The 9,966-nt window shown below is 42.0% G+C and overlaps 1 non-coding gene and 1 pseudogene across 2 annotated transcripts; both read right to left on the reverse strand.

Annotated features, from left to right (window-relative positions):
* Positions 1 to 2,044: 2,044 nt before the first annotated feature.
* On the reverse strand, positions 2,045 to 3,846 carry LOC116087808 (annotated as a pseudogene). Its single transcript, XR_004117626.1, has 2 exons — positions 3,114 to 3,846; positions 2,045 to 3,026 (listed from the first exon to the last, which is right to left on the reverse strand). The product of XR_004117626.1 is annotated as a polyadenylate-binding protein 4 pseudogene (transcript).
* A 3,240-nt stretch (positions 3,847 to 7,086) lies between these two features.
* LOC116087894 lies at positions 7,087 to 7,218 on the reverse strand. Its single transcript, XR_004117683.1, has one exon. It is a non-coding gene; the product is annotated as a small nucleolar RNA SNORA17 (small nucleolar RNA).
* Between the last annotated feature and the right edge of the window lie 2,748 nt (positions 7,219 to 9,966).

The raw sequence follows: 9,966 nt of genomic DNA on the forward strand, positions 1-9,966 counted from the left end.
CTATGCAATTGTTTTGTTTTATGGATCAAAACAATTTGATATTTATAAAATGCAGCCCCAAACCAGAATAATAGAATGTTTATTAAAATGATCATATTTTCATAGTTATAGTTCTGAACTAGCTATTCTGTGTCATTGATCAATGTATCTGTTTTTTTGCTAATACCATGCTGTGAGATGCTTTCCCATTAAGCTTTAGAATTGCTATTGATCATCTATCTAATAATGGTGTTTTTTAATCAATTGTTCTGTGTTCTTTGTCCTTCCAGGTATTTTAAAGTTAACTTATTTACAAAATTCTGGGAAGCTTTGATTTGGGTTGGGGAATTTCATTTTGGTTTTTTGGTTTTTTGTTTTGTTTTGTTTTATTTTACTTTTTCCTAAATCTAAAACTCAGGGTCATTCCTAAAATGTTAAACTCCTATTGGGCTTTTCTATTATTTATGGATTAATAAAGAATATCAATGTGAACTTCTGAAATAGACACAGCAACATAAACATGTTTTGAGGAAATGCAGTGTAATGTAGTTAAATATGTATGATGGTCCTGGTCTTTGAGAAACTTATACTCTACCCAATAAAACAGGCTTTGCTAATGCATTCTAGATTAAAACTGCTATGGGGCTTGAGGAAAGAAAACAATCTATTCTGTACTCTATTCTCTGAACACTAGAAACTTTCATTGCCTTCTAGTATTTCTTTTTTTTTCTTTTTAGATATTTTCTTTATTTACATGTCATATGATATCTCCTTTCCCAGTTTCCCTTCTGAAAAAAAAGAAATAAAATAAAATTAAAATTAAAATAAAACAACAACAACAACAAAACCCTGTTCCCTTACCCCTCCCCCTGCTCACCAACCTACCCTCTCATGCTTCCTGGCCCTGGCATTCCTCTACACTGGGGCATAGAACCTTCATAGGGCCAAGGGCCTCTCCTCCCATTGATGACTGACTTGACCATCCTCTGCTACATATGTTGCTGGAGCCATTAGTCCCACCATGTGTACTCTTTGGTTGGTGGTTTAGTCCCTGGGAGCTCTGAAGGTACTAGTTAGTTCATATTGTTATTCATCCTAAGGAGCTGTAAACCCTTCATCTCCTTGGGTCCTTTCACTAGCTCCTTCATTGGGGACCCTGTACTCATTCCAATGGATGGCTGTGAGCCTCTACTTCTGTATTAGTTGGGTACATTTTTACTCCCATCTTCTAAAACTGATGCTAAATAATTAAAAGAAATAAAGGATAGAAAAGGCAATTCTACCTCTAGTCCCTGTTCCTTCTTCCATTGTCCTCATGACAGGTAGCCATAGTTCAGGCTGCTTTCTGTACCATAAAAAAATGAAGAAAACCATCTTCAGAATCTCCACATTCATTATGTACATGTTCCCCAGGCACTTAAGACCTCCCAAATTTTACAAATTGTGTCCCTCGTGAAATAAGAAGAATACTCATAATTCAAACATTTTTTCCGTATTTTTAAACTGATGCTGTTAAGACTCTTGAAGTTTCATTTTTCTGCATCGTATCATAATGGCTTTCCATAGTTGCTTCTTTCAGGAACCACTTACTACTTAAGAGCCACTGCATTTGCAAAACCATCAAAGAAGCAATTGGAGTCTCATAAAGAAATCAGGCTGCTGTGGTTGCTGACTTCATATGCATTATCATATCAGGATCTGCTTTTGTAAAGACTGTCCCACCTTGAAAATTCAAAGAATTTCTCTTTTATTTTTTTTTCAAATTTATAGAGATTTTATTTCCTTTATTGAGAAACTTAAGTCTTGGGTACATCAAAACCAATTTCTGGGATGAAAAAAAAAGAAAAAAGAAATCACGATAGAAAAAAAAGTTATCATCTGGGCCACAACAGAACCCAGACATATATTCTTCTAATTGAAAATTTCTAGGTGCTTCATAATTGACCTTCTGATACAAAATGACCTATTGAATTTGCTTGCAACTTGGGTCTCTGGTGTGGAGGATGTCTTCAGACCTTAGCTGGATGCCATGAGGGGTTATTTGGCTTTTGACTCTTTTTCTTGTCTAAGAGGTAGCAGCAGCAATAGTACCCACCGTCTGGGTAGCTTCTTTCTTGGCATGATGAGCCTGCAGGACTGCCACAGCTTCATTCACCTTAGAACAGAGGGACTCGGGGAACTCCAGTATGTGCAGCAGCTCAGAGTTGTCGATTTCCAGCAGCATCCCCGAAATTTTTCCAGCCAGGTATGAAAGCATTGTTTGGATAAGTGGGAACAGACGCTCCCCCAGCATCTGCGTCTGCTCCCGGGGAGGCACTGCAGCCAGTATGGAAGCAGTCAGAGGCTCCTGACCCTGGACATGGACTGCAGGCTGGGGGCCTGCAGGGGCTGGATGGCAGGATGCTAGCTGCGAACATTGGGAGCAGCAGCAGCAGCAACTGCAGCATGAGGCTCAATGTTTGGCACAGCTGTAAGGACGCCTCCAGACTGGCAGCTGTCAATCAGCCCTTGTTGGGCGGCACCAGTCCCACCAAAGTCCATAGCCAAGCGGTCTGGGCACTCAGATCCAGTTGGAGCCAGATGTCAAAGAGCTGGAAGTGGTCCAGACTGCCCCAGGGCACTTGGCATTCCTTGGAAGCCTTGGGGTCTCCCACCTTGCTGCCAGTGTGGATTGGGCCTCATTTGTGCTAACTGGTTAGGCATGTAGTATGCAGGTCTTCCCTGAGCCTGTGGAAGTACACAAAGTAGTCACCAGCTGCAGGCTGGAACTGACTTAAGATGGTATTGGCAGGGAGTGCTCTCACCCCAGCTACACGTTGCCTATACTGGTTAGTCAAGCTCTTCCTTCCTCTGGGCCAGGGCGACGTACAGTGGCTTGGAGCCCACCATGCGTCTGTTCATCTTGGTGAGCGCTTTGGCCTCCTCTTCAGGAGAGGAGAAACAGACAAAGCCAACCCCTCTGCTTCTTCCATCTTCTAGCATCACCTTCGCACTGGTGATTGATCCAAAAGGAGAAAACTCTTTCCTTAATTTCTCATCATCTATGGTGTCATCCAAGTTTTTTTTTTTTTTTTTTTTTTTTTTTTTTTTTTTTTTTGGTGAGAAGAGAATGCAACTTTACTTAGGTACAATATAGTCATCCAAGTTCTTAATGTAGAGATTCACTCCCTGGTACCAACTAATCCACTCCTTGTTCATCTGCTCAAATTTCTGTTTTAATTCAGCCTAACGTTCTACTTTTTTCTGTGCACGGCCTACGTATAATGCTTTCCCGCCCATTTCTTTTCAATTCATTTCTTCCACAGCCTTATTGGCATCCTCGTGTTTCTCATAACTTACAAAGCCAAAGCCTATGGACTTTCCACTGGAGTCTCTCATCACCTTGACACTTAGGGTCTTACCAAACTGGCTGAAGAGCTCTTTCAGGTTCCCATCATCCACCTCTTCTCCAAAGTTTTTGATATAGACATTGGAGAATTCCTTGGCCTTGGCTCCAAGCTCGGCTTCCCGCTCTTTGCGAGACTTGAATCTGCCCACAAACACTTTGCGGTCATTGAGGAGCATGCCATTCATCTTCTCGATGGCCTTATTGGCATCCTCTTGGGTCTCGAAGTGGACAAAAGCATAGCCCTTAGAGACGTTCTCATTACAAACCACCTTACAGGACAGGATATTTCCAAAGGCAGAGAAAGTGTCACACAGTGCCTCGCTGTCTATAGATCTGTCCAGGTTCTTGATGAAGACATTTCCCACACCAGACATTCTCAAAGAGGGGTCCCTCTGAGACCACATGATGCAGACTGGCTTCCCCTTAATCACTGCAAAGTTTATGGTGTCCAATTTCTCTTTTAAATTACTATTCTCCATGATCAAAATTGTATTTAAATTTCCATGTCACAATATTTTGAAGTCAGTGACGAGCTTTTAAAAACAATTGCAGGAGAATGAAGGCTTCCTTCCAGAGGATGAGGATGAAGGCCAACTTCCTTTATTGCTTTTGAAACACTCCATTGATTCTCATGTCAAAATACAGCCTTAGAGGAGATGTCTCATAGTAACTTTCCAGGCAAAAATTGGACGCTTGTTTTCAAGAGAAGAGAACATGCAACTCCTTAACACATATGACGCAATGTGACAATTTACTATGTGAAGTAAAACATACTTGTCACTGGGTTTTAAGCAGGTTGTACAATAAATGAAGTATTGTGTAGAGTGACTTCCTTTATAATAGAGATGCTGAATTATTGGCAGTTGGGTCTTTTTTAAAACTCACTTATTAAACAATTATAGAAAACATTGAGGGAGGTCAAACCCAATTTATTTCTACCTCATGCTTCTTCTGCCATTTTTTAGGATCAATATCCTAAGTATCCCTCCTCATGGACTCCTTATAGGTCACATTTGTCCTAATTGCCCATTGAGTTAAGAGTGTCCTTATATAGTGCTTCAAAAGAAGCCACTCACTCAAAATACACTCTCAACTTGAAAATGCCTCTGTTAGAATTCTCTCCAGAGCTCATGAGAACACCAGTGTCCCATCTCCACATGTTCTTCAGCACGTTCACTATTTGTATAATTCAAATGGCATTTCTGAGTTTATGAATACTGCTGTCTTCCTATCTGAGCACTAGCTTGCATGTGAATGTGATTATTTGTGACTGTGGTTGGACCATGAATCCCATTTTCTCTTCTCTGTTCTCAGCAGATTGAGCTACAGTCATGCAGTTGGTAATATTTTTGTTAAGTTTCTATTGAAATATTGTGTTTCCTTCCATTGACTTTGTTGCAATACTCATTAGAAGCTCACTCCCTTTTATACTGTTAAAAAAAATTAAAATGTGTCTGCTACAATATGCTCTTTTTGAAGCAACATCAAACTTGGTATTGAGTATTATGTGTATTTTATCCTTGACTTTATCTGGACATTGTAACTATTAATTACTCCTGTTGTTATAATTCATTGTTTCATTTATCATAAAGTGCATTTTTATAACGTAAAAGATGTATATCAGACCAATATGTTAAAAAAAAAAGTCCTATAGCTATTTTTTAAACTTTGTATTGGTCTTTATGAATTTCATATCATGCACCCTAATTCCACTCATTTTCCCCTCTCCTCATATGTGCCCTCTCAACCTGCCCCCAACAGAGAAAAGAAATCTCATTACAGTAGTAGTGTATCCTAGTATGTCCTACAGTACACCCTTTTGTTCACACATCTTTCCTTGCATATGTTCATTGCAGTGAGTCTGGTTTGGTACAAGGCCTCTGGATTCTGCCACTCTACCAATACTGGACCTCACAGAGACTCCTCTTGGATATATCGTTGTTACCTTATGTCATGGAGATCCTGTAGTTTTGGATCTGTAGGACCAGCTCCTTCATGGACTCCAGCAGTTCATTGATGTGGTAGATGTTGAGATGGGCCAATTCAAAGCCCTAGATCTGAGCCTGAGAGGTATGGTCAGCCTGCTGGCTCTATGGCTTACATAGCCTCAGGATATTGCAACCCACAGATCCAGGACCAGTTGCCCAGGTAAAGGGTAGAGCCCATTCTCCCAAGTCCTGCATCTGGTGAAGGAAAGGACCACCTCTCCTACTCTCATGACCCCATAGCCAGCTCTTTCACCTGCAAGGTGCCAATGGGACGAGGGTGGAGGAGAGCATCTCTCCTTTGCCCACACAGCCACATAGCAGGCAAGTTATGGGGCCAGCTTTCTCATGATCACACCCTCAGGGCTAGCTTGCTCACCCACCCCACCCACACCATCAGGGTCAGCTTTACTGTGCTGCCCGAGTGAGGGGCAGGAACAGCTCTTCTGCTCTCATGAATCTTTTGGGGACAGCGCTCCCATCCACCAACAATGACTAGGGCAAAAGAGATGGGAGAAGATCACTCCCTTGCTATTGCCACTGCACAGCAGACAGGAGGCAGGGCCTGCTCTCCCACAATCATGTCCCCAGGCCTAGCTCACCTGAAATCCTACATCCAGAGCCAGCTCTACTGTGCTGCCCAAGCAAGAGCAAAGCCCACTCTCCCAAGTGCTACAGCAGTTGAGAGGCAAGGAAAGCTTTCCAGTTTTGATGACTTTGGGACCAGCTCTCCCACCTGCCATAGATGGCAAGGGGAAAAGGGGATATCTCTCACTCACCCACGTCATCAAACAGCAGACTAGTGGGGGTGCCCAGCTGTCCCGTGCTCACACTCTCTGGGCCAGCTCACCCTCATCCCCACCACCAGGGTCAGATCTGCTGTGCTGCCTAGGCAAGATGCAGAGCCCACTCTCCTAAGTGCTGCAGCTTGCGAAGACCAACTCTTCTGTTCTCATGACTCCAAGACCAGGTCTCCTGCCTGCCACTTGTGGTAAGGACTAAGGGATGAGAAGGACATCTCTCCTTCATCAAAACACCAAAAGGGAGATGATTGTTAGGGCCAGCTCTCACATGCTCACATCCTCAGGCCCAGCTCACCTGCATCTCCCACAATGTGTAGGTAGGGCCACTCTCGCAAGTATAATGCAGATGGCTAGGGACAGAGTCAGCTCTCCTGCCCTCAAGTCCCAGGGCCAGTTCTCTCACAATGCCCAAGTAAGGGCTGAGGCCAGTTCTGAACAGCCCCCAGACATCAACATGTCACCAGGTGACAACCCAAACCAAGGAAATCTGCCTGGCTTTTGGCGGTAATCAACCCTCGCTGCTACAAACCCAGCCATGTGCCCTCCCACTGTAGCAGCACAGCCAGGACCCTGCCATGGTCCCAAGTGGCACCAACCAGCTACTTACAGCAGGCTGTTCCTTGCTACTTTGAAGTCTCCAGACCTGCCTCGTTTCATTGTGCCCATATTCTCCTGTCTCTCTTTTCCTTTCATTTCTCCACCACTTACTTGCTCATTTTAGTGGCACCCAAGCTATTGGAGTGTCTGGGGTCATCTCAGGAGTTCTTTGTCCCTCTTGTGCATTATGGCACTGGGCAGGAATCATCTCAGGCCTGGTCTGCCCATCCACCACCACCCCCTCAGCCATGTGCAGCACCAGACAGGTGCTTAGGTTAGCTCCCTGTCAGGGCCCCCTGGCCTAGTGGCCATCTCAGGCTTGCTCTTTTGAGGGAATATTAGGCTACTAATTATTCAGATGTTCATAGATCCGAACACTGAGCACAGACATAGCTTCTCTCCTCTTTGCCACCTACTGACGCACATGTAACACAGCAGCCACACCTGCAATATTTCTAGGAGTAGGTCACGTGGCCATTCTATCAACTACTTCAAAACCATAATCAGGTAGTCCACAATATTCCCACATTTAAGCTGAATTTTAACATCACAATTTTGACATTTCATCAACCTAAAAAGACACCACAATTTTATTTTCAACCACATTATATAAAATTTCTTTTTTTTTTTTTGGTTTTTTTTTATTAGATATTTTCTTTATTTACATGTCATATGATTTTTCCTTTCCCAGTTTCCCCTCTAACAAACAAACAAAAACAAACAACAAGAACAAACCCCTGTTGCCTCTCCCCTCCCCATGCTTGCCACCCCACCCACTTATTGGCCCTGGCATTCCCCTACACTGAGGCACAGAAACTTCACAGGACCAAGGGCCTCTCCTCCCATTGATGATCGACTTTGCAATCCTCTACTATACACATGCTGCCAGAACAATCAGTCCCACCATGTGTACTCTTTGGTTGGTGGTTGAGTCCCTGGGAGCTCTGAGGGTACTAGTTAGTTCATATTGTTGTTTGTCCTAAGGGGCTGCAAACCCCTCAGCTCCTTTGGTCCTTTCTCTAACTCCTTTCTTAAGCATAAAACAAGTATTTTCATTGAAAGCAAGTTATTAGGAAGAATCTGAAGATTTGCTCCTGGCAGTGTGTAAAATGAAGAAAAATGAAGCACACAGTGGATACGTACATTACTCATAATGAGTTTTAGCAGGAAATTGGAATAATTTCATTAATTTTCAAGTCTAGGTTCTTATCTTCTTTACTAGTTACATGATAATAACAATCATTTTATCTCACAGGTGAGACTCTTTGGGCCAGCATAAAGTGTAGTAGAGATTCCTCTTCCACAGTTCCCTACTTTCCCCTGAGCAAATGAGTCATAAAGGGATTGATAAATCCTCTGAGGGCACCCTGCAAGAGCCTCATGAAAGTGAGGCAGCTTGGTTGTGATGGCAACTAATGCATCTTCTGTATCCTTTGTCCTTGAGCCTAAGTGCCATGCTACTCCACTGATGGACTTGCCTCTAGTTTGTATCTGGAAATCTGTTCACCAACCAAAGAAACAGGAACAAAGGAGATGAATCAAATGTGACATTTCAGACAACCTGCTGAGTTTCTGGAGCCCCATGAAGACAGAGTCTCTAAAAGAGGATTACCTATTCTTTATCTCCCACACTGTAGCTTCTCACAGTTCCTAATAAATTCCATGATTTTCAGCAGGGAGTTATTCAAAGCAATTAACAGTTTAATAACAAAAATGTTCACCTATTTTTGTCTTTTAAAAAAAGTGACCTTCTCCACGTCTAAATGTTTTCATTATTTATTGGCTCCTCAAGCACAATTAAACACATGACTCATAACCAAAAGGAGGCCTTTGTATAGGATGCATCATGTGACAGCAATGATGGAAGATGATGAATCTGGCTACATAAAGTGTGTCAGTCAATGAATCTGCAGAGGGAATGACTGGAACTGATTAGTCACCAAATGTGACTTCTAGGTCCGATGAGCAATCTCAATTCCCATTTGTATTATCCTGACTTCCTTCCAAATAGCTGTATCTCAGTAATGAAGTAGAGCTGTGCACTTTTAGAGACATTGGGAAGCCTCCAACATCTCTTAACTCTCGTCTTTAAAATAAATCTAATAATAAAAATTTCCTACCTACCTAGTAAGCATCTTGACTCAAGGTCATACAACATGGTAGTGACCTTTCCTTAGAATAAACAATATTGAAATGTTTTAACCAGTTCAAAGGAACTTCTACAGTTTCTGTATCAAATGAATGAAGTTTGTGCCTGTCTCTAACACTGCCTCTCTCTACCATTTCTGATATATAGGACCACACCTATGATAAAAAAAAAAAGGGTGTCCCGAGACTGAGCTATAGCCCTGTACTCTCTCTTAAAGATAAATATACAAGACAGTAGAAACAGCCTTAAGTTATATTTAAGTACATTTATTGTGTCAAAAATGTTGGGGAAACTCAAGTTAATTTTTATCATTTTTCAAGATATTTGCATTTATTTTTTCCCTTCAAATCCATATATATATGAATGTGTATATATACATATATACACATATAATATATGTATACATGTAATACATATATATGCATATATATATGTTCCTAAATAAGAATTATTCAGGTCATATAATTACTTGTATATATGTTTGCAGAGTTGACATTTCGGAATTGGGCAGTTAGCTGATGTGCTCTTCCCTGGGGAAGACCACTCCTTCCACTCTTAGCTCTCCTTATTTGCCCTTTGTGTAGGGTTCAGGCCCTGTGGGCTCCTCCTCATCGACTTTGGCATGTCTATTGATGTCATCTCTGTTTAGCTTGGCCTTGTGTAGCTTCTGACATTATTAGAAGACACAGTCTCACAGCAAACTTCCTAATCTTCTGACTTACAATTTCTCTGCTACCTCTTCTACAGTGTTCCCTGAGACTTGAGTGAGGGGGACCTTTGTAGAGGTATTCGTTGGGACTGATCTTGACAACTTGCGTTTTGATTGGTTGCAGTTTTTGTAGTGGTCTCCATCTATTGCAAATAGAGGTTTCTTTGATGAGAGTGAAAACTGCACTTCCCTCTGAGCATAAGGACAAAATATTTACAGATTATTTTGGGGGATTATGCTGGTTTAGTGGATTAGTAGTTGTAGAGTCTCCTCCAATTACTATAGCAACCCTAGCACTGAGTAGTTAGCTAGGTTTCCTGTATCAGGTATAGTTTCCCTCTTGTTGATCAGTCTTA

This window comes from Mastomys coucha, unplaced genomic scaffold (assembly GCF_008632895.1).
Source record: "Mastomys coucha isolate ucsf_1 unplaced genomic scaffold, UCSF_Mcou_1 pScaffold13, whole genome shotgun sequence".
Taxonomy (NCBI): domain Eukaryota; kingdom Metazoa; phylum Chordata; class Mammalia; order Rodentia; family Muridae; genus Mastomys; species Mastomys coucha.